This window comes from Aptenodytes patagonicus, chromosome 2, assembly GCF_965638725.1.
Source record: "Aptenodytes patagonicus chromosome 2, bAptPat1.pri.cur, whole genome shotgun sequence".
NCBI classification, from domain to species: Eukaryota; Metazoa; Chordata; class Aves; order Sphenisciformes; family Spheniscidae; genus Aptenodytes; species Aptenodytes patagonicus.
The window spans coordinates 61,021,861-61,046,545 of record NC_134950.1 but is presented as its reverse complement, the minus strand read 5'-3'; the positions used below and the strand labels follow the sequence as shown (position 1 = coordinate 61,046,545).

General features: G+C 37.0%; 1 protein-coding gene across 2 annotated transcripts in view; it reads right to left on the bottom strand.

Moving 5' to 3' along the window:
* The window catches only part of CDH7 (cadherin 7), an 83,198-nt gene that overhangs the window by 45,502 nt on the left and 13,011 nt on the right, over positions 1 to 24,685 (bottom strand). The window lies entirely within an intron of this gene.

Below are 24,685 nucleotides of genomic sequence, written 5' to 3'. Positions count from 1 at the left end.
CAGTCTTCTCATATCACAGTTTTACATAGCCACACACATACACACATGCACATATATGATTATAACCATGACTTTATTCCTACCTGAATTTAACTACATTGTGGTTTCAGCTTATTATCTTACTGAAGGGTGAGACTTCAAACAAATGTCCCTCTAAACTTAATGTCAATGTGTGTTTGCTCCTGCACATGTATGGGAAATGACACATTGATTTCCTCAGTGTTTACTGTGTAGAGCAGTAAAACATGTCAAATGAATTAAAATGGATTGGTTGATAGATTGCTCACTACTATCTGATGGGCCGGTAACTTCACTTCCGTATCTTGTTTTCCATTATCTAACTTCAGAAAAATGCAGAGTCTGAGAAAGACCAAGAAGTGTCCTGGCACCACCTGAACTACACAGCATTGAAAGTGAGGTGTAGTTTCCCTGGGACTACTTGTAGCAGGCACGGAACAAATGTACCTCAGTAGGTCAAAATGTATCTTCCATTAGAATTGCAAGACAGATGTACAGAGAGAAATTTTCTTCCTCATCACACAAGCTATTTTAAGTTACACAACAAGATTCCATAGGTTTTGTAGCTCTTTTATGTCTACTGAGTCTCACCTTCCTGTTACAGAACACAGACTCAAACAATTCTCACACACTTTTCAAACTTGTATCAGCAATGTAATTGATCTGGATATCACATTAAAGTAACACACACACACGATACATTTAATATGGTACAAGTGAAAAGAACATCAGTAAAATTCAAAGCACTTGCTTTCTTGTTAAAAAGTGGATTATTACTCGTAAATAGCTGAGGACAATGTTAAAGATGTTCAGATTCTTTATGTCTCTTATCTACTTTGTACCTGCCCTAACTCCATGTCATGTTGAGTTTGGAGGTAACTCTACTGTCACCATCATCATCATAATTTCCTCCACTAACATTTTTTTTCTCTCAGCTGGGAGTATCACTGAGATAGTAATCACTTCCAGAATACATGCAGAAAATTGCTATCTCAGGCATAACTTAGCACAGCTGCAAAAGCTTTTCCTATTTCAGCAGGGAAGTATTCATGATCAGTTTTGAATTTTTCAGCTGGATAAAAAGCTGCCTATTTCTTACACATTATTTCACTTACACTGTCTGGATATCTCATACTTATGCAATTACTGTGCACTCCCTCTCTCTTTTAAGGCAGAAATGGAGTCTGAGCTTTGGACTGGATCAAAAAACAGAACTAGGGTGTCTAAATCAAATTAGATACATTATTTGAAAATATAGCTTACCCTCATTCTGCTGCTACCTAACTCCTGAGATACCTAAACAACCCTGAGATTTCTTTGGTGGAGTTCTCTGAACATTTAAAGTCCTACTTCTCAGCACACTCAAGAATAGTCAATGCTGACACTGTGAGCAGATCAAGGTAAAATGTATATCACATCCAGGCTCTTTCAAGATCCTCAACACTGCATATTCATCAGCCCTAACGGCTGGGGGTTTATTCAATAAATAATACCTCTGTTCATCTCACAAATCTGGCAGTTGGGACTTTTGCTGCTTTTTCAAACTTGACTGGAAGAAGTACCCATCTTCCCTACAAAGGAGCAGTGGCATGTGCAAGTAAGAATCTGTCTGGCTTGTTTTTGATTTTGTTTTACTTTTTTTTCCCCTCTTTTCTTTTTCTAAGACCTACTTCAGGGTGCATGTCTCCTATGTGCTACAGAGGCATTGTGTGGGTTCCCCTACATAGCCAGAATCCTCCAGTCCAGACTGAAATGCTGAGCGTCACATTACCCAAGAACTGAAGTTATGGGATGGAAAGATTCAATGCCTTTGTCTTCTTAAAGTGATTCAGTTTTCTTCATATCCCATATTCTAGCAGAGCACTGGTCTTTCTGTGGTGGCTGAGACTCTCCCATTCTCCCTGTAAAAGTTATTCCATCTTTTGTGGCATACTTAAGGATGTGCTGGATGAGAGAAAAGCAGATGACACCAGCTTACCCAGCAGTTTATCAGGCAGAGCAGTTTTCTGAATGTTAGAGATGTGTAAGTAGATCTCTTCAGGCAGAGAAGGGAAGGGATTCCATGTCTCAACTTGCTGAGAGCAACGTAGCGGTCTCTCATGGGGGTGAAGTTGAGCCCATCAGCACACCAGAGTGTAGCACTCACACCTGGGTCTCATGCTGCAGGGCTGCACAGTCTCCCTTTCACCTTGTATTTAGATCCAGACCTATCCTGAATAACTTTCTAGCAGTGTTTTGAAAGAAAAGAGACTTTCAGGGGAGAGGCCAGAAGTGTAAATCCTCAAAGATGCACTGAGTAAGGCTTTCACGTACCAGAGAAAGAAGAAATTCTGTAGCTTCAGCATTTCCCATTTGCTTACTCAGTGGCTCGCTGATTAACACATTGTGTTTTAAGGAGTCCCACTCTGAGGTCCATAAATCTCCTCATGGATTACACTACAGTGGCTGGTGCCCTGGAGTGAAATGCTGAACAGAAGCCACTTTTTGGAACGATGCCTTGGTAGAAAACTGCTACTGCACGGATTAGTAAGTGATTAGCAATGACCTTTGTTACTCCAAGGTTGAGGCTCTGGGAGAGCAAACTTCTTTGTATCTTTTATTAAAACTTTGTTCTACTAAGCCTTTAAAAAACAATGCTGGCCCATGCTCAAGTTAGTAAAGCACCATTCTCTACCTACTTAACCCCAGGAAGGTGATATAGCTCAAGATTTATTTTATCTTTGGCACTATAATACAATCAATTCTGTGTAAAGCACTCTAAAGAACTTTTTTCAACATTTTACTGTGTATTTTAGTGTCAATCTGAGATAACTTAAAAGTACAATACAAGAGAACAATGCAAAAATAAACTAGGCTGACAGAACGTATGTTTGGTGCAGTTTTAAGATCACCTTTATTCCAGTTCCACCCAATATAATCCTTCCAAACAATGATCTTCAAAGTCATTAATGTAGAATCATCAGTGATTTGCAACTAAGAACAAAATTTTTGAATGCAGCAGCCCTGTACCATATTTACAGCTCTGCTACTACCAAATGTGACTTCAAACTACCTGTACTTCCAGCTATTTAGTTTAAAATCCTAGCAAGTGAGAAGTAATATTTTCCTTATAAAGTTGACTTTAGAAAACACTTTGCACGTTCTTTTTTTTGTTGTTGTTGGTTTGGGAGGGGTGTGTGTTTTGTTTTTTCCCCTACCTTTTTTTAAGAAGAAACAAATTTAAGAATGAGACCTGGGATTTTTATTTGTTCTTGTGATTAATTTACCAACAATTATATAGAATTATATTAGTCCTCAAGACCGTTGTACTTTACAGGAAGACACCAGAAAGCATCTATAGCGGTGCCGTCTACTAGCTTGTCTATCACTCCTCCCACTTTCTACAGAGACATTCATGTAGGAAACAGAACTGCATCTCACTCTGTAGCTACACATGGGGACTATGACTTTAGAAGTAGAGAGGATCAAGACAAAGGCAGTTTCAAATTCTTGTTTCAAGAGACATGGAGGATTCAAGGATTCACTGGGTAAACCTCATTTGATCCCATCCTGGAACATCCCAGACAAATTTTCTTTCAGAATTAGTTTGCAATAAATATTGTAAATAAAATTCCTCCCTCTGTTTTCTGAAAGAGGAATGCTATAGGTAAAGATGGCTGTATACTTCCAATTCATTTTATCCGTTGTTGCCTCCATGCAATATCCATGATGGTCACTCTCCAGATGGCCTTGGTTTTCAAGTAACCTTATTTCCAGTATGGGATTCATGATCCAATTATTATATGCTGATCCTATTGTTTCTTTGTTACATTCCACATACATTTAACCGGAAGATTTTAAGAATTTTGGTGTTGGGTGTTCCCTGCATTACACCATGTACGAGAAAGAGTACATGAGAACAGAAAAAGGAAGCAGCAAGCTTCTGCAGAGAGATGATGCATTTTTAACAGGAGGATAACTTTTGATGTTCTAGGAAAGTTAGCAGAGAGTGAGCAAATCTAATAAGAAAAGCCACACAAGCCACACAAGCCTCTGTGGAGGCAGAGAGGGCCAGTATGAATAAGAAGTGCACTTTTTTCTTTTTTTTTTTAGAAGATAATTTACTGAGTGTCTCTGAACTCAACCTAAAAAGGGCATTCATATCTTCTTAGGCCTAACTCCTAAAACTCCTCTCAGTTTTAGAAAATGCTTGTTTGGATATGTGTGAGAGAAGAAAGCAGTCAGCTTCACTCCTTTAATGAATGCAATTTTATCCTCACCTAAATTTTTTGGCCCTGCAGCAATATAGTTTAGTATAGGGACTCACCTAATGCATTTATGTTTATGTGGACCCTTAGGATGATGATTATTCTAGGGAAACCTAAATAATACATTTCCTTCAAGATCCCTAATACTCAATAGTTTCTGGATTTTGTCTATTTGTAGGTACAGATCTGTGCAACCAAAGATGACGCCATTTTGCATCACTTGCTATTAAAGTACGCTAATGCAGTATTTTCAACAGAGAAGGACATTTCTTTTTATCAGTAAACAGAGATACTGCACTGTGTTAAAAGTGCAGACCTCTGAGGTCTGAATGAGAGGTTTGCTATTTCTCTGATTTTCAGTTCAGGCTTCCTTAAAGCAGGTGCAATGTTCATATGCCTCTCTTCTCTGTTTTTTCTTCCCCAAAGATCTCTCTTTGCAGTTTTTCCTGTTGTTTTTCCTGTTGTCCTGCAGTGTTTTTGTTGTGGCAGTATGGGTTATGTTTCATTGCAGAGTTTACAGATTCAGGGTGAAGAAGAAAAGCACAAAGAGAACATGAGGAGCTTCGAGGTTTTCAGCACCAGCAGGATGACAGAGGAAATGGTGAGAAAGAGACAGACAGAGCAAACATGAGATGCTTCAATACAACCTAGCTCCATAGCTCCCTGAGACCATAAAAAATGTGCACTCATTTGCAGAACAACTGAAAAGTTTTCTCAAGGAGGAGTTACCTTGCCTGCACCCTCTTCTTTCTTGCTGTGAAAGTAGCTAGAAAGGGAGAAGAGGAATGAAAACTGCCTCCTCATGACTGTGCAGGCATCCATAGTTCTTGGTGATATGGAACTGATTCAACCGCAGCTTTATTCCTGCCTTCTCACTAAAAGCAAGGAGGGACTAGGAAGCAAGAAAGAACAAATGGAAGAAAGAACACCAAGCCAGGAGCAATAGTCTTGTCCTTTTTATAACCACAACTTACTATCACAAACCAACTGAGAATTGACTGTGGGAGGAAGACACTCTTGTCTTCATATATAACATGCCCCCCCGCTTTCTGGGAAGACTTAAAAAGGGAACTTGTCGGGTGTATACAGACTAAACATGTAATTGCCAGAAGAGGAAAGAAAGTAGGTGATTTGAAACAGACTTAATTTGGCTATTTCTATAAAATCTTGCTCATCACAACAGCCAGGTGCTTAAAACTTCTGTTCTTGGATTCAGTATTTACTGTGGTTGCTCCTAGAAGGTTCTGAAATCCTTTTTCCCCTCAGATTATCACTGCTAGTAAGTGTTCTGAATTGTGATGACCTATAAAGTACTAGATATTTGGGGTTTTTTTTTCTTCTTTTTTAAAATATAAGACTATTTTTGTTAACTATCAGGATAACTAAGGGTTCAATTAATTTGGACAATTAATTTGCTAATTTGGAACAATTTCAATGCAAATAATAACTAATATTTAAAATTCAGCATAGAAAAAGGAGTTAAGATTTATGTAAAATCCAATGTGCACACATACCACATTTCTGCAATGTTTAAGGGCCTCACAAACACATTAGTTACTAATACAATTGTTGTTTTCAGAGGGAGCTATGAAACTCTCACTCTTGTAAACTGTAACCGTATTTCAATATCAACAGCTTAAGACATCTTTTTTAATTTCCTTTTCAGTCTCATTATAGAAGTCATGTGGGACAGAACAGATTCCTCAACATTTTATTGATGTCAGCAAAGGCTTGTGATTCATATAATTGACTTCACACCCAGGCACTAGTGAAAGTATTATTCAGCAGGTAATGATTTTCTTATAAAAGTCTTTTTTTCCAAGAAACATTGAGAAAGTGATAAAGGAGCTCCTGGAGGGCTTCTGTTTGCTTTTGGTTTTATTAATTTATGTAAAACTATAGTACAAGCCTGGGCTCAGAAAGAAATATGCTGGTCTATATTCTGTGCTTTGAGCATAACAGATAATACTGAGGACAAGAGATCAAGTCAATATAAATGGCTATATCCAAAACCCTAACATTTTTAATTAGACTTTGAAAAGTAGGAATATGCCTGTAATGCTGCCAGAGTTTCCTTGTCTCAGCAATGTTGTCAGTATAGTAGGGAACCAGCATAGACAACCGTGCCACAGTGGCCCAATTTGCCACTTTGACATACTAGCAATTTCATGCACTGTTCTGTTGCCTCCAGACTTTCTCCTTGTCAGGCAAGTGCAGAGATAGTCATGTGGGAGTACAACAAGGTCGCATGCTGTAGACCACAGTATAACCACTTTATATTTATCTAACACAAGCAGCTGGTGACAAGCTTGCTCAAAACCCAGTCAGCAAAAAACAAGACCTCTGTTTTGTGTTGATCTAAAACACCCAAAATTTTGTCTAGAGTGCTCAGAGCTGACCAAAGACCTAAGAGCTGCTGAGACAACTGAGGTCCGAGACATTTCTGAGATCTCTTCACATACAGCACTGTCCTTATAGGCTGCCTGAACTCAGACTATCTCCGAATCCTCTTTTGTCTTGCTACAGGTAGTACTAGAGTCCTATAAAAGACCACAAGCCAATATATCTACCCAGGAACACCATAAAGGCAATGAGATGAGAGGTTACCTATCACATGAGCGCATTTCACATTCAAGGTAAAACCAGGGCACATCCCTTTGGGAGTACCAGCTGTGTCATCCCACAGCTTGTCCTTAATAGCCCTCCTGCTGGCAAATTGTATGTCATTTGGTGTATTTTGACCTCCGAGATCTTCATATTCAACAGTGTCTATAAAGCCGGTGAGAACAAAGCTCCATCTACAATCAAGGTATTTATGCAGGTGCGTGATTAAGAAAGCATAGGATAAGAGAGAAAATAAATAAGAAGGATAAAGATGGAAGAGAGGAAACTGAGTTTAAAAAAAAAAAACCAAGGTAAAAAATCCACAAAACAAAAAGCCAAAGTGGATAAGAACATGGACAGGTCTGAAGGACCAGGAAAGAACTGGAATGGGAAACAGATTGATGAAAGACCTCAGATGAATGTGATGAGGCAGAGGAGATGGGGCAAGAGGAAGACAAAAGGAGACAGGCAAAAGGAAGAATGACAAGTTGGGAGAAAACAGCAAGGAAAAATAAAAAGTACAAATGAAAGAAAATGTTGAAGTAGTAAGTGGAGTGACTAATCAGTATTAGGCAAGAACAGTATTTGAGAGTAAAGCTGTATAACTTTACTAGTATCTTCTTTTCATGCTCTGTTTATTGCAACAGGAATTAAAAAGGCTGATAACCTGAATCTGGTCAGGTGTCATTTTATTGAGGGTGTGTATTATTACTACTCGAAGTTCACAAAAAAAAGCCTACTTGGTGGTGGTGGGGGGGGGGGGCGCGCGGGGAGAGGGTGCAATTTAAATTGTCATTGATTTTAAAGTGCTGGAACCAGAGGAGCAAACATAAGAAACATGACTGATGGGCAGGGAGAGTAGCATAAGTGTCAGCTTGTTCTGAATGAACTAAGCAACATTCTTTAAAAAAAAAATTAAAAAATCCTTATTTCCCCTATTAATGTAGTTCTGAACTTTTTTTGCTGTTACAGAATGTATGTTTCTGTGCCTAAGAAATTAAAATAGTAAGAAATTTTATTATTTTACTCAGACTTATTCTCTCCCATGATCAAACTTGGAATAAGCGGTTAGGCTTTACTATCCCCTCCCTCCCCCATTTTGTTTCCCCAGTAAAAGGTTCAGAAATGTTGGTGGAAGAGTTTAGTGAAAAATATATAGCCCTTACACTCTTCAGTCAGAAGGACCAATCAGCTCCAGGAGGAAATAACCTTATCTCCTCAGCCACATGAAGAGAAGTGAATGTTTAATTTTGCCAGCCTTTTTAAAAAAGGGGTGAAACGGGAAAGAGAACAGTGGAACTTCTTTAGTTCCTTGATGGTTATTGTTCAAACAAAATTCAAAATAAAAGTACCAAAATTCTAAAAATAACACTTCATAACATTCCAGTCAGTATCTAAGTAAGCCCTCAAGGCTTCTAAGTGGAAGACAAAGTTCAGATTAAAGGTTCCTCTAGGAATAAGAGATACTGTCATCTAAAGGCTAGTGAGTTGAATAATTAATAGGAAATACTGAAAACTGGATGTGATAAGAGCAACCATGTCACATTTTTATGACTTTTTTTTCTCGTAATAACACTCAATTGTGTCTATAGTGTTCTCTCGCTCTCTGTGTATACTTATATAATTAAGCTCTTTATATAGAGAGTGATATAGTGATTGTATATATGTATACAATGTATGTGTACATTTAAGTGTATGTATGTATACGTACATATGCACATGCACACACTCACATGTACATTTCCTTATTCTGTCCTCTTCTTCTCTGATCTCTGCAGATGCTGTACTCACAAATCTGTGCCTTCTCTCCCCCGGTTTTAATAAGAACACGAAATGCCCTGTGGTGACAGGGCATTGTGCAGCCAGCCCACCAAGATCAGTGCAGCTACAGGAGGAACCCAGAAGCAGCTGTTGCTGTAGATGGAGCTGAGTGGGCATATGTAGCTGGCTGAGTATTCTTGAGGAGCTTTAATGGGCCATCATCATGACATGTCACTCTCCAAAATTACTATTTGTCATTCACACTCTTAAAAAGACAGTTTGGCAGCTTTGGGAGGTAAAAGCCATCTGTATACTGTGCATCATCACGTACTAATTGCATAATATTTATTGGGGGTGGGGGGACAGCAATACTGTATTGTAGCACCACCAAGAGCCTGCAGGCAACATAACATGTTCAGAATAGGAATGGAAAGAAGAGACCTGCTTTCCTCTCACACACACACTTCAAGCTTTTCAGAAATTATCTTGCTAGAATTTATAATGGGGAAACAGACCACAGTGTTTGTAAACAATATGCACGTTGGAATCCTTACAGACCTGTTCAATATTCAGTTTTGTTTTGTTTTGTTTTTTCCCAAACCACTCGCAGTCCATCAGTATTTATTCCTTGGAGTACTCATTCTGAGTATTTCAGTAACAAAACTGCATCACTGACAAACTGAGCCATAGAGTAGTGGATTTGCTGTCTGACTTACCATATAAAAACTGTTTCTGTTTTTATCCAAATAGATTTAATTTTTGATTAAAGAAACCAATGACTCAAACCTCATTTATACAAGTGCCTAAAGCAATTAAATCATGTGAAAATACCACTGGAGTGAAATTCTATTTACAAATTCCCGAACATTTATTCTTACCAGCTGTATTTGGGTCTCTGTATTTACTTATTCTCCAGGAAAGGGACTAAGTTCTCTTCCATACATACCAATAGTATTTTCACATGATCCATATCTATTCATAATGCACCATACTACTTGCTGTTATATACTAAACCAACGTATTTACTGGTCCAGTGATTTGATTTATTTTGTTGCCAAGAATCACTGAAGCTGTAAGACAAAATTCTCTTAAAGTCACTACTCTCTATTTCAGCAGTGTAATAAAATTGTGTGAGGATGCTCTTTCCCTGCATTCCCCACACATAGCTTCTATGAAAGTGATCAGGCTTAAAAAATGCAGCATGGCAAATAAATACCAAAGACCCTAGTATACTTCATAAGAATATCTGTGGGCTACCAGATGTCTATGGCCTTGAAAAGTTTATGCACATGTAGCAGCTTACAGAAACAGAGCCTTCAAGAAACTTCACTCATTCTTCTTCTCACATTACTTCCCCACTACACAGGAAACAATCTCTGCCTACACAATATTAATATACATACAATAAAGAACTGTTTCTTGAGCATAAACTTTTCTTGAATGAAATACATATATATTTACAGTGATATGAATATTTTCTGTTCTTATACCACTGTACATTGTAAAAAATATGTTAATCCTTTTATTAATTATTTATGATTTTTAAGTCTTTTTTATTTATTCATTTATTTATTTTTATGACCAGAGAATGCACGAATGCACTTTGCCTTACGGCACAGGAAAGAGGGAAAGAGGGGAGATGAAACAAAAAAGGCAATAGCAGAATTTATATACCTGCAATAATGTGAAATGAATGCTTCTACATTTTCCCTGTTCTTGAAAATAGAAATAAGAAAAAAGAATACAAACATACTGATTGGAAAGTTATTTCTCCCATACCGCTTTTTCTACCTAGCTGTGATAATTCAGGCCTAGGATTTCAACCACAGAAAATGAAAGCATATTACAGGATCTATTTTTTCATATCTAACTCTGTAATCTAAAGAATTATCTGTAACAGTGGGAAAAAATAATCATACACACACTTCTTATTTGACTACCATATCAATAATACCAAATTTACAAACAAAAATTCATTTGGTATGAATGTCTTTCCTGACGTAAGATATGTACTTATACTGAATGTCTTTGTTTTAGAGTGGAAATTATACCTCCCATATTGTCTCTTCTTTGACAAACTACTGATCTATAGTTTAGAGTGATTATCCTGTTTCTGTTTCAACTATCCAAAATAGCTTGCAGCGTTGCTTGGTTGATAATGATTTTTCTCATAGGAACCTGCTTCCAAAGAACATTAGTACCAACAAATAGATACCCGGAGGGTGTAGAGCTTTTTTCTGCTGTTTTTGGTTTGGTTTGATGCTGTATCAATTCCTCAAATTTCATTTGCTCTTGAAAGCTTAATGATAATAAAAATCCACTTATAATCTTACTTTGCGTGTTAGTGGGAAGTGCTGAAACCCTGACAAGACTAGAAGACAACGGTAAAATATGTAACTGTAAAGCAGTCACAATTACTGTGACTAACTGTGTCTGTAGAAGCTTATAAAGTACTAGACTACAGAAGACAGCACGATCTGATCATTTTAATGACAAAAGATTTACAATACAGAAAAAATGCAATTAACTGGGTCCACAGCCACACTAACCTATAATTCCCCAAAAACAGTTAAGAACTCGTTAAATAAAATTTATGGAACTGTTAAACCAAAGCAGAATTAAAATGTTGTTCTACATCTCCATTTTTAATGTACATAAATGATAATACACGTCAGGGCACCAGTGTTCATTATTGTGGTTTGCTTCTTAAAAATTAAATTCCTATTGTCTTTCTTTATAAAGTTGTATATGTTTGGATAAATGCAATACTTAGTGCTGACTTTCCTGAAAGATTTATAGTCAACTTGAAATTGACAATTCTTCATATGATCATATTGTTTATATGTTATAAAATGTTTCACACCACCCAGATATTTCTCAAAGCATTTCCACAAATCTAATCCCATAAGTATTCCCACTAAGATCAATAGGACTACTCCTAGATTTAAAGTGCAAAATTAAGAATTTGACACAATGCCCATATCACACATAATTAGTCCCTGGGAAGGTATGTTGGGGAGAGAGTCATAACTGCTCAGAGCTGAGAGTGGGTCAAGGAAATAGAGCAAGAACAGGGAATTTTGAATGTAAAACTTTACTATAATATTTTAATATGACTAAATTATTTCATATTAAAAGGGCAGCAATGAAAATCTATAGCAAAGCATTACAGTTTCATTGCTAGTATGACAATGTAACATGAAAAACCAATGCTTGACCAAATAAAGTCCAGTATTAGATATCCTCCTGTAGACACTTGTCTCGTGTCTTAAAATGAGTTCACTTAAAAAGAGCAGAACAATCCCTTGGTTACCTTATTATCTTATAACACGAGTTACTGTTGTCAGTGTGTTTACATTTCATTTAGAATCTCTTTTTCAGTCTGGCTAGATTAAACACCCTAACATTTCTGCAGTGCTTTCTATTAACTATTATGACCGATTACTAACACTGCAGTTCAGTAAAGGTAAAACACTGAATGACAAATAAGTTGTTCTTTTTTCAGTAGGCTATAGGAAAATGTCTTTTTATTTCTTTTTTCCCCTACTCTTACGTATTTCACTGAAGATGGTTTATCGCATTGATTTTTACCCAAAAGTGTTTCTAAAATACATATCCATCCCTCCATATATACTGACTAGTTAATTAACAGCCCATTGTTCAAAATTTACTCCAAAGAGTAGGGAAATTTAACCCTGTGCTACATCAAATTAAATCTCTCTTTTAGAATTCTCTAAGTTAGGAAATCATCCTTATCTGTGTACAGCATGTCAGGACTTGCTTAATGCTCATGAAAGTTGGTATTAAGCATATGCCTAAGCGCCTTTCTGAAATAGAGCCTTAATCCCTCTGCAAAGGAAGGATGCTTTAATGAACAGCAATGTGCATCACATAGACTAATTGTAAGAAGCAGAATTGAAAGCTTAAGTGATTCCATTACATAAATTCACACTGTAGCTCTTCAGTATTCAGAACAAGCAGAAGTAGGGTATGCACAGTAAATATGGACATTTGAAAGTCTGTCTTAAACTGTTCAGATCATTTAAAGTGATCCTTTGTGAATAAATACTTTAAAAAGGTTTGATTTCTTCTTAACTTTTTTTTTTTTTTTTTAACCATCCAAATTTGCAGGTCTGCCAGGGCTTTCAGTTATAACCAGACTGATCTCAAGATAGTAATTCATATTTTGATAGGCATTTTTACTCCATAGAATTAAGGGCTGGGAAAGAAATGCTTTTAATGCCTGTGGTTTGTGCTGTTTTTCAGAAAACATTTGAGAGGGAGGATAATGCATTAGTATTTCAAAACCATAACAAACTGCCTTAACATGAACAATACTAGGTTAATTGTAAAGCCTTCCAGCTTAGAAGGATTTTAACAACTGTACGTAAAGGGCAGTGCTCTCCTGGTGCCTTTTTCTATTTTGGTGAGTGCGATAAGTGTTTAATAAAGACAATCTCATCAAATTCCTATGCAGTCATTACACCTTGTTACCTTAAATCATATTTTGACATTTCACATTATGAGAGAAGATATTTATGGATTAAAATTAAAATTCATTTATTGTTTAAAACAAAAATTATAGATATGAGTTTTGCCACGTACAATGCTGATGCCACCCCAGGATTTTTTTGTCTGTTCTTCGTGTTTTGACCAGAACACATTCTTGCTGTGTTTCTTACTCACTGCCATTAAATGCTGGCAATACAATAAATTTATGTGCCAGTGATGAACAAATGATGAGAAAATACTGAAATGGCAGGTGTTATTTTACGTTGGTCATGTATACTTGCTAAATCTACATTAAAATTCAAATTGTGCAGACCTGTTTCTAATTCTGAAAGCCATCTGGATTCTACTGAAAGTGTTCAAAGTCTTCCTTCAGAAACTCATTTCTGAAGGTTCCAGTACTTCACATATATTGGGAACTTTTGATTTAGATAAAACCCCCTCTGATTATCCGAAACAACTTGTCATTTTGCCACTATAAAAGACGTTGCATAGAGTACATAATTCAAATTCTTAGATGGTTCCTGACTAAATTAGAGAGCTCTTATCTAATGATCATTTTCACATTGTTCCCCTTCTGGGTGAGCACTGGTTCAATAAAAATAAAGCACACAATGAGTTCCGTATGAGGACACTCCCTGCTTCTGAAGCATTGTGGTCAACATGAAGGTACAGGAGTTATTAGTATTGTGTATTCTATTAACTGCAAACAAGATCAGTCATCTCAATTTACTCTCATCTACCTCAAATGTTTCAACTCAGATGACTGTTACTAATTTGTCTGTCATATTTCTCGTGTATACCATCAAATACCTCCTAAAGGGATCTTTCATTATAGTATCTGATCACTTTATTATAGTATTTGATCGGTTTTATAAATGAATCCAAAAACAATTAATTATTCTTGGAGATTAGAGTTTAAATCACTGTAGTACTTGCCCCCAGCATTCAAGACTGATCTTTGCTAAGTTTCACTTGACACAGCATGTAAACTTCTCTACCAGATTGTCTGAGCACTCTCAAAGCTTAATTGATCCAATTTGCATGTCTCATCCCAGCAGAATTGTGCATCATTTCTATCCTCTTGGACTAAGTGATCACAATCTAATCACTTTGTATACAAAGCAGATGGAAAGTTTCCAGCTCCTTTGCTATCCCCTTGCATGCATCCATATTAAAGCAATTCTAATTTGACAAGCAATCTGATCTTTCTGTATTTTTATAGGATTACTGTCTCATTGATTGGCCTTCTGTCACCAATTGTAATGTTCAGAACTTTATACTCAAGGCATTTTCACTTTTGTCTCACACCTTCTGTGTGGTCCATTAAGACGATCACTTAATTTAAAAAACTGTGCTAATATCTCCCCTTAGGGAAGTTCTATACAACTTGGTGTAAATCAGCACAGCTCTGCACTGCAAGGAGAGAGCAATTTCCATTCATTGAGGATCTGCCCCTATATTTTTAAGGGAAAGCAAATAATTAATTATAACCTCATTCATAAAGTTCTGAGCTTCATACATTAACAGATACTGCCAAAAAAATTATATCTTTTAAAAGGAAAATGTTATTTTAAATTCAGTAAATAGTGAAAAGTGGTAGTATAAAACCAGCAATGCTTTTCTGTGACTTGCATTTCAAATAGACTCAGTGGACAAGTCATATGTAAGCTGTTCGTATTGCAACCTTGGCTGAGTCTTGTAAAGACAATTTCTTTCTTTCCAGGAGATGAAATATGACTCCAATTACGTAAGTAAGTAAAACCCCTGTTATCTTCAGATTCTGTTCTCATTGTAAAAATGTATGGTCCCATAGCTTACAACTGGGTTGTGCAGGTGTAAGTCAGTGGAACATAACAAACACGTCTGTGGATGACACTCAAGAAATAATAGAATGCAGTTTGCTGTCTCTCAGCTGTGTTAGCTCAGCAGGACTAATAGCAATAATAAGTAGAAAAAAAATCATCACCAGAACAGGCAGGTGTGACTCACACATAGAATTCATCTACTGAGTAATGAAGTATAATTTTATAAAGCCACTTTTAAGAGCAAATTTTCTGCTACTCTGTAAACAATCAGACACATATTAGACTGTTGTGTTGTATTTAGTGAAGACACCCTGGGTTTCTAAGCCAATGTGAAGACTCGTGGCCCTGAGCTGCCTTTTCCATGTGGCAACCTGCTGCTTCTCCTCACAGTCCCACACTCCACCCTGAAAGCATTTAAACCTTCAATTGAGGTAAAAAAAGTTAAGAGTATTGAATGTTTTCCTTGAGCCCAACCTTACTGCAAAACATCAGGAACGGTCTATTGATTAATGAGACACACAACTTCAGGAGTATGAAGAACAGAACAACTCTTACTTTGCCTTCCAAAACATCATTCATAAAATAATGTTGTCCTCTACCAAACATTATTAAATAGTACCTTAATGTTTTAGAGTCTAAGAAAATCTATCTTATTTCATTGCATTATTTCTGTTGCCACCAACAAAACCAAAAGTTTTGAGAATAGATTAGGAAAGCATTGAACATAATGTTCATCATCAGTTATATTTATATTTCCAACAAATCCAAGTAATTATGGGAAAAAAATATCTGGTTTCGGCCCGTTACTCTCTATAATGGCACTCGTATCGGTTCTGTCAGAGTTGTGTTATCAGTAAAGGTTATTTACAGGTGCGAGAGCATTTGACTCCAGGAAAATTTGCAATATTGCTGATCAGTTTGTTCACTGTAATAAACTTGCTAATTACCTTACAAAGTAATTTTCCAGAGAATTGAATCTGATCCACAACCTGTTAGCTCATCCTGCTACAGTCCAAACTGTGTTCCAAATTGGTCTTTGCAGTTTAAGGATAGTATAAAGCATGCATGAAATGGTCAGAACTGGAAGGTGGGCCACTGTATCTAATACACAGAGATAAATTTATTTCAGAAGCAAAGGTAAATATCTTGCATTTTTAGTGTAGTCTGACGATACAGACCTTTGTATCTCTAAAGGTATCAGAAGGATCTGTCATCAAGGTGGACATCTTAATCTTTCTGTCTTCCTCGCCTGCCTTCCTTGCCTGCTTGGCAGATATTTTGGAAGCAAGACAAAGCACCTGGACACTCAGTCTGCATCATCCCATGTGAAAAGCAGTCATTTATTTCATTTTGTGCTTCTAGAAGTAAAATTGGGAAAAAAAACCATTCTGGAAAGATGATTTTGCCATCAGACAAGCAGAATGGACCATCATCTTCTACCCAGCTCTACTTACTAAAAAAATAAATGAAGGGAAATTGTTGAATGTGATACTATGGCTTACATAGTATGGAACAAAATCTAATCTTGACAGGACATTGAAATTAGTCTGCAGCAAAAAAAAATTCTCATGTAGTCTGCAAATAGATTGAAGGAGACACATTTACATGAAATGACAAATGTCAAAATACCAGTCTAGAAGGAAAGATGTCCACTGAGGTTCTGAAAGACCTAGAAAACCCACAAGTGTCATTATTCAATTCCCTTAACTCCAACACAAATTTGCTTCGTAAGGTGCGGGCTGCTTTCCTTGGTGGTAGACCAGAGCATTAATCCTTCTAATTTTCAGCTCTTAATTTGGAAACAGTCTGGACATGGCCCAGTTGCTGCCCTGACAGCTGCACATATTCACATTCTTCTATCCATCTGCTGAGAGCTGAGACTTGCTTGGACTTCTCCAGATCTGCAAGTTGCTTTTTTGCTTATCCACACTCTATCTTGACCCCGTAATTCTTGGAACCTCTAGAGATGGAAGGCTTTTCTTTCTTGTCCTATGTCGTTTGGCACCATATTGCACACATTTTAGGCCTTTTTGGGTCAAATTCTGAATTGTCTAGCCCTCTCCAGTAGTGTTTTATAAGAAATATTTACATCTTTCCTTTCCTATCATTTGCTTCCCTGTTCCCAGAAAAGAAACATAAAATCACTGTTCTACTAGTTTTTGTCTTCATGATATTTATTTTTTTCTGCTGTCTTGTATCACAGATTACCTTGTTGTACATGGCATCTTCCTCTTTCGATTACAAATGAGCTTTACTTACCTTTTTGTCCCTTTCAACTGCATTTGCTAGTTAACAGACCTAGTCTCCTGGGTGTTTCTCAAACCTGGGTGTTACTGGATCTCTGGCTAGCTGCCCTCTGTTCCCATCTGTGTTACCATAACTAAGTCAGCTGGCATTGGTACCTACAAGGCCTTCTTTCTAGAACCCCTGTGTGGTGGATTGATGTGACTTAAACCAATGTATGCCCCATATACACACATATAGCATCCTTAGCAAAGAGCAAAGGGAATCAAGACCTATACATATGATCGTTATACCTTAATCTAAATTAATATTTTCATTGATTGCTTCGATTTGTTCTTGTCAGCTTTCCATCAGGCTCTGGAGTGAGAAAAACACAGCATATTGCTTCATCATGGTCCTTGCATTCTCACACTTACTCTTGGGGATGCTTTTTCTTCTCTTAAACTTTTTCAATCTCTTTTTTCCTGTACTCAAATCGTTAAGACTAGAATCTTTACATTTTCATTCAATCTTAAGATAAATCTGAATTGAATAAATATGTCAGTACAAGTGGGAATTATTCCTCAATGTAAGGTACCTCCATTGTTTCTTATACATATACACATATGCATACATTTATGTATATGCTCCATCACTGCTATCACTCCAGTTCCTGCTGGTTTCCTCCATAAAACCTCTTTTGACATGGCTTCATTCAGTTTATCAGTAAAACAGATAAATTGAAACAACTTTTTAAACAACTAATACTTTCTTTGCTCTCCGAATTTTTCAAGAGGGATTGATACACACTCAGGAGTACACTTGATTCGGCAGAAAGGATAAAACAGAAAAGCAATAAGGCTTTAAGATCCTCAGAGTAGTAGTGGACATGAGCTTGAAAAGAAAGAAACAAACATGAATTGTGCAATCTGAATCATACAATGAGACAGGAAATAACAGTTTTACTTGGCTTATTTCCTGTTTAGTTGAAGGTATAATAGAGTGCTTCTAGTCATGGCTTTTTATTGTCAGGAAGATATTGAAAAAATAGAGGGAATGAATAATAGAGCAGTAAAGATGAACACAGGACTGTAGTGCTGTGCTGCAGTGCTGACTAATGAGGAAAACTTCTTGAAAGTGTGAAATATGTACTGCTTGGCTAAGCAACAGTTAAGTGGTAAAGGGTAAAAGATGGGTGGGGAGGACAACAGTCTACATATGAATGAAGATTATGAACATCTAGGAGCAAGAGGAATTATTTAACAGGTTTTAATATAAACACTATGCAGCATTATAGCCCTGCAAATTAAAAAAGAAACATAAAAATATGTCAAGTACTTTCCCAAATGCCTACTCTGCCCATATAATGTGTGTAAATTTTGTAAGAAAAATTGGCAAAAAGCATTTTGCCAATTTATGGCATTGCATTTATACCATGATTATGGAAACTCAAGAAATGACTATCTGCTTTTCCCAACTGTGTCTGAAAACTTTTCATTGGTACAGAATAACAAGCTAAACTTGGCCTTATGCAGCACCTGCCTACCTTGTAAGGAAAATGAAATGCTTGATTGCCTAGTCAGCAGTATTACAATTTGGTACCTCAGTATGAAATGTTTAAGCATCTTATCATCCTTACACATGTATCCAAGTACCAGATTTTCCATATTTTGGAAGCATTTCAAATGGAAAATAACTTTGTGGGCTCAATTCTTCTCACACACACTCCACAGCAACAAAATTGCATGTCTCTATAGTCCTCAAGGTAATTTCTCATGATTTACAGAAACAGGAAAACTAAATGGGACAGTATGACTATGGTAACATTTTGTGGAATTCATGCAGCAAAAATCTCCTTATATCACCTGGAAAATGACATTAAATTTATTTATTTCTACTCAGAGAGGGCCAAAGAATCTCCTGTGATGTAGGTAGAACATTATGCCAGACTGCCTTTAGCTGTTCTCAACATATACCCTATTCACCCATAGGAAACACCACAACGCAGGCCTTCCGTGCTCTAAGAATACTGTATGACTATATGAAAGGAAGGCGCTATTTTTTCACTGCCGAAATGTGGAATATATTGCTACCTCTTGTCAATCAGTTCTCAGTATGCCTCTTTTACTAACCTACAGAATAAAATATCAGTTAAAAATTCAATTTTAAAATGGCCAAACAGTTGTATTCCAAAATTAATATTCTCAGATGGTCTACTAGGGTCGATAAAACTGATCTCAAGATTCTGGATTAAATCTTCAGTTACTCTATGAACAGCACAACTTAATAAACAACACATATTAAAAAACTTTTGCCTTCTTCTTGAATGTTTAGAACTACCTCCTTCTCCCAGGGGAGCATTCTGAAAAAGACAGCCTGAGACTGAGACAGTAAGGCATACTTTATATTTTCTGAATGAATAATTGCACATGAACCACTATATGAAAAAGAGCTATATTTGTCTTGGTATTCCTATTTATCTGAAAGATAAAATAGTGTTTGTTCTTTGCTATATTGTTTATGATTTATAGAGTACTACTACCGTACCATGTGCTTTACACTCACGTAAATAACAATATTACTTTTGCAACAGCACAGGGCTGTAGCACCAGCAAATACTTGAATATGCAAGGAACTATTAATGGTAGTAATTTTTTAGCTGAGTCAAAAACATCTACAAGAATTAATCCTAAATATATTGTATAATTTTATGAGCATATTTATTGATTTTGGTGATCAGCATCTTTTCATGATGTGTTCTTCTCTTGTCAATGGATCTTCTTCATAGGTTAAGTTTACTCTTAGGCTGGGAAGGTTAAGGCGGTTCCCATTGATTGAGGTCAAGTGATATACAGTTAGGTGTTGACAACATATTTTTAATATAATGTAAACAAAACCACCCTTTTTTTAACTGGCTAATCCTCCTTCTTACAGCCTTGAAGCTATGAGAGATTAAGCATTATGACCTCCTCGAACTTCTGCTCGTGGTGTAGACTGGTATTCATACCACGACCATGGTTTGGACAGTTGGGACAGAATTAGAGTTCTCCTAACAGCATAAACTCCACTGCTTTTTCTAAAAGCTACTTTTCTCCAATATATGTGACAGTAAGTGTCTCTTACAGTGCAAAAGTGACAGAGAAGATGCTGGTAGCATAAGGTAGCTAATAGTTATTCTGAGATAAGTGAGCAACCCAGTGTATTAACTTCTTTCTTCTCTCAGCAGTTCCGCTATTAGCACTTAGCTCAGCCAACTCTTCCAGGGAAATGCATAATGCTGAAAGAAAAAGATTATACTGCAGAGATTTTCCAGGACTTATCACCAGTATATGTATGTAAAAGACAACTTATTTGACATGAAGGAACCATTCCCTGTTTTTTTCAGGATCTCTAAATATGTTGCCCCAGGTACTCCCTTAACTGGTAAAAGTTAGCATTGAAAAACTGACATGTGTACACAGGTACTATTTCATTAATTGATTACTAAAAAAAAAACCCAAGGAACTTGAGAAGTGCAGTGTGATATTTAAAACAAACAAACAAACAAACAAACCAATCGTGTGGAGCAAAGAAGAAATTCAGCAGAAGAATTGTGACAAGGCAGCAATAGTCCTGGCAGCACTTTCAGACTGGAAAATACTAAATACATGGAATGAATGCCCATTGGGTCTGTAGACAGACACTTATGTCTAACAGTACAGGTATAAGAAAAAAGGCAACATGCAAAAGGTAGTGTGATAGCAGGCTACAAGATGTAAAACTTTAAAGCATATGCAGTTTGATCTTTTGAAAGCAACGGAAAAATATCCTTTATCTTCACTGGTCCGAAAGAAGTAGCCTTGTACTAACATAAATATCAAATAGATCTGCACTTATGAATTTCAACTAACTTGTCATCCATAAAGGATGGAAAATAAAGGCAGGAAAGAACTCCCTGTTATCTTGTTCATAATATTTAGAAATGTTGCATGATTCTTGTTTTCAGAACAAATAATGTTCTATCTTCATAACAAAGAACAATAGTGAGCTATTGTTCTCAAGCTATTTTTGGGATGTTGACTAACGTCTCCATATTTCTCTGGATTCTGTCGTTGCTTCTTAGTCCACTATTGCCTCTTGTCTTACAAGACCACTGCCTCAGGGTAGGGGTTGTGTTTGCTTGCACTGTGGCTAGCACAGTGGGAATTTGGTTCATGACTGGACTTCCTTAGCCCTAGAAAAATGCAAATACACACAGTTCTTGGTAGCCCTAGTTTTACAGTGCTGTATTTCCAACATCATTAATACACAACTGTGAGACTAGAGGATGGAGGTAAAACTGGATGTTGAGTGACAGCCAATAGCATGAACTAGAGGACTGAAAACAAGCTCAGCAGATGAAAAGGAGAAGGAACATTAGAACATGGGTAAAAAAAGTCAGCTGAAGCAGCATGAGCTTGACTGACATCAAAACTGTAAATCTCATGCTCTCATGAAAAGAAAGCATTTTCTGATAACCAGCATACAGGAGACTTGCATCTACATATCGTTGCAAAATTAGCTTTTACTCTTGTTTTCTGTTTTGTCAGAGACCCATAAAATATAGTTTTAAGTAATGCCCAAAAGAAATGCAGAACAGAGCACTGCAGGTAGAGCCTATTAGTCTACTGAAATACAGAACTGGTATTACAGGATTATATAAATAGCATGGCTGTGCCACTGAATAAAAAGCTGCGATGAGGGCTACTTAATTTACAGATGTTGTCATCACCTTCGTTAACCTTCCTCTTCTGTAATGTCACATGTTAAGGATCAATGTTCTATATTATACTAAAAGATCAAAAAGCTGCATGTTCTGGTTCAGTATCCAACCATAAGTCTCTCAACTCTATTATTGCTTTTAATAATGAAATTACATACAAATTGTCTTTTAGTGTTTAAGCATGTGAAATTGTCATCACTTTAAATCCCCAGCATAAAACCCATTTCTGTATCCATTCAGCTATGTGAGAAGATGACTTCCTATAAAGAGGGAAAGAGGAAATTACACTATAGCTGTGCAGGCTAATGAAATCAACCAGGAAAAAGCAGTAGATTTTAGGTTATCCCTTTGGATAATTCTTCCTGTGTGCCTTAATCTCACCGTTCTCCCCAGAGACACTTTAGCCCTGCATGCTAAGTAGGAAACATTCGGATTGTCAGTCAGCTCTCAGTTATTCAGGGTAATCCAAATAAGAAAAGCATGGAATAACACAAAGCCCACAGTGACTATCCAATGAAGAAAAGTGTGTGCTACTAGTGACTGCATAGTACAAGCTGAGATGGTAAATTCATACCACTGCTGTACAGTTGAAGTATCCCTTCACCAAGATCTATTCAATCCACAAAGCAGGTAAGCAGGACTTGACTATTTTGTCTGTTCATTTGTTTCGTTTGCAGCACTTGCGGTAGAAAAACATCGACAGGAATGGCATGTCCCATTTTACTTAAAAGGTCAACTGTTATCAATTTTCATAGCACGGAACAACAAAGAGATCCTGAGATGGATAAGTATCAGAAATACAGCAGATTTGCTTTTTCACTTTCATAAATGGCCTTTTGGAGTATATAAAACAACACCGCTTCAAAGTTTATGCTAAAAGTAAAGATAACATAAATAGAAAAGGAGCAAAAAATACAACAAAGGGGAAGTTTCTCTCTGAGTTATTATGCCATCTTTGTTTTCCACATAGTGTCCACAAAGACAGATGAAGAACAGTTGTTTTGGGTTGGGATTGGTTGGGTTTTTTTCCCAAAAGTACTTGGGGGGGGGGGGGGGGGAAGAAAAAAAATCTGTGCAGAGGTGTAGCTCCTCTCAGCCGGGAGCTTACTTGCAGAGCAGATGTGAACATTTATCTTGCGCAGGACACTTAGAGGGGCGAGACACCAGGCTGAGGCTGGGCAGAGAGTGCAGGTCCCCGTGGGTTGCCTCCAGAGGCAGCGAGAGGGACAGAGCCCTCCAGGGACTCGCACCCAACCCACCTCCTGCTTCGTTGTCTGCAAATAAGGCCGCCTAGTCTCTTTTACCCACATTTAGCCTTTGTAATTTCACCCCATCTCCTCACCACTTCCCAAAATGTCAGTAAAACTGCTGTAGTGTAGTTTCTAGAGATGAAAAGCTATTTGGGCTAATTTCTATTCAGAGATCCTCAGCTCTTTCATCACAGATAAGTTCCGTCAGTTTCTCAGCAGCTGATATTCCCGCGTATCAGTCTGAGTTTGACTGAGTGGCCAGCGCTTCCACAGTATTCACCGCCTTAATGTATTTTAGCAAAGACACTTATTATCCAAGTCAGTCAAAAAGTCATCAGCCACATCTGAAAGTGTCAGGCTATGATCTAGAAAAAGAGCCCTACTTCTGAGTACATCTGTATGGCTTGATATAAGGTCACACCACAGATAAATATCATATGTGAATAATTCTGTCATCCGATTGACACATTCACCAACACCTTTGAAAAACAAAAACAAACACAAAAAACCAGCATCCTCCCCTGTCTGGCCTCCTTCCCTCCAAAATGCTGAGGCTGGAAAAAACAATCCACTCTCTGTGCCGACAATAACATACACTTACTGTTATTTTGCGGCTTGAAAAGCCCTTTCCCCACCCTGCCTTGGCGCAAACATGTACATTAAATGCACTAATTTTCTAGGAAATATTTCAGTTCATTGCATTTTTTTTTAATGCTTCACTCATTCTGTACTACTCCAGAAAATAATAATGCAAATATTAGCTTTATGCACTTTGTTCCATGTTTGAAAATTGAATCCAACAAGCCTTTTTATCTCAAAACAGTTAGAAGAAAAACAAAGAGGCAGGTAAAATGGAATTGGAAGGCAATGACTGTGAGCTCTAACAAACTGCATGCTCTTAGTCCACTCATTTAACCTTTTTTTCTTGATTTTACCATCTAGAAAATGTAGGTTAGGATTTATGCTTTCCTTCCCCATACATTATAAATAACAACTACATGCAAGGCATCTTACAAGTTCCAAGTGTTATTTTTGAGAAGTACCAGTGAGCCTCTCAAAATTAAATATCAACTTCTTGGGTTTGTGCTCAATCAAGCCTATGTCTTTCTCTCTTTTATTTTCAGTCCTTCATAGCTTAGTGAGGTTTCAGGGGAAAAAAAAAAAGAGTTGAACTCAGCAAAGAGCTTGAAACTGTCCCTGTCTTTAACTATACCTAAAATTAGAGCCATTGGAAAAGGAGCTTTGATTTGGATCCAAAAGAAAACAGTGAAGCCAGCCATCAATCAGCATCTCACATGGAGTTCACAGCCTTGTTTCACTTCTTCAAGTTTATTTGTGGCTTCTTTTGACTTTTTTTTTTTTTTTTAAATAAGAAAAACGAAAGGATTACTGGCTGAGACTTTGTGTCATAATGCTTTTGAGGAGACTGACACTCTTGCAGCAGAACACATAAAATTAAAAACAAAACAAAACAAAACAAAACAAAAAACAACAGCAACAAAAAAAACCCTCACAACCAAACCC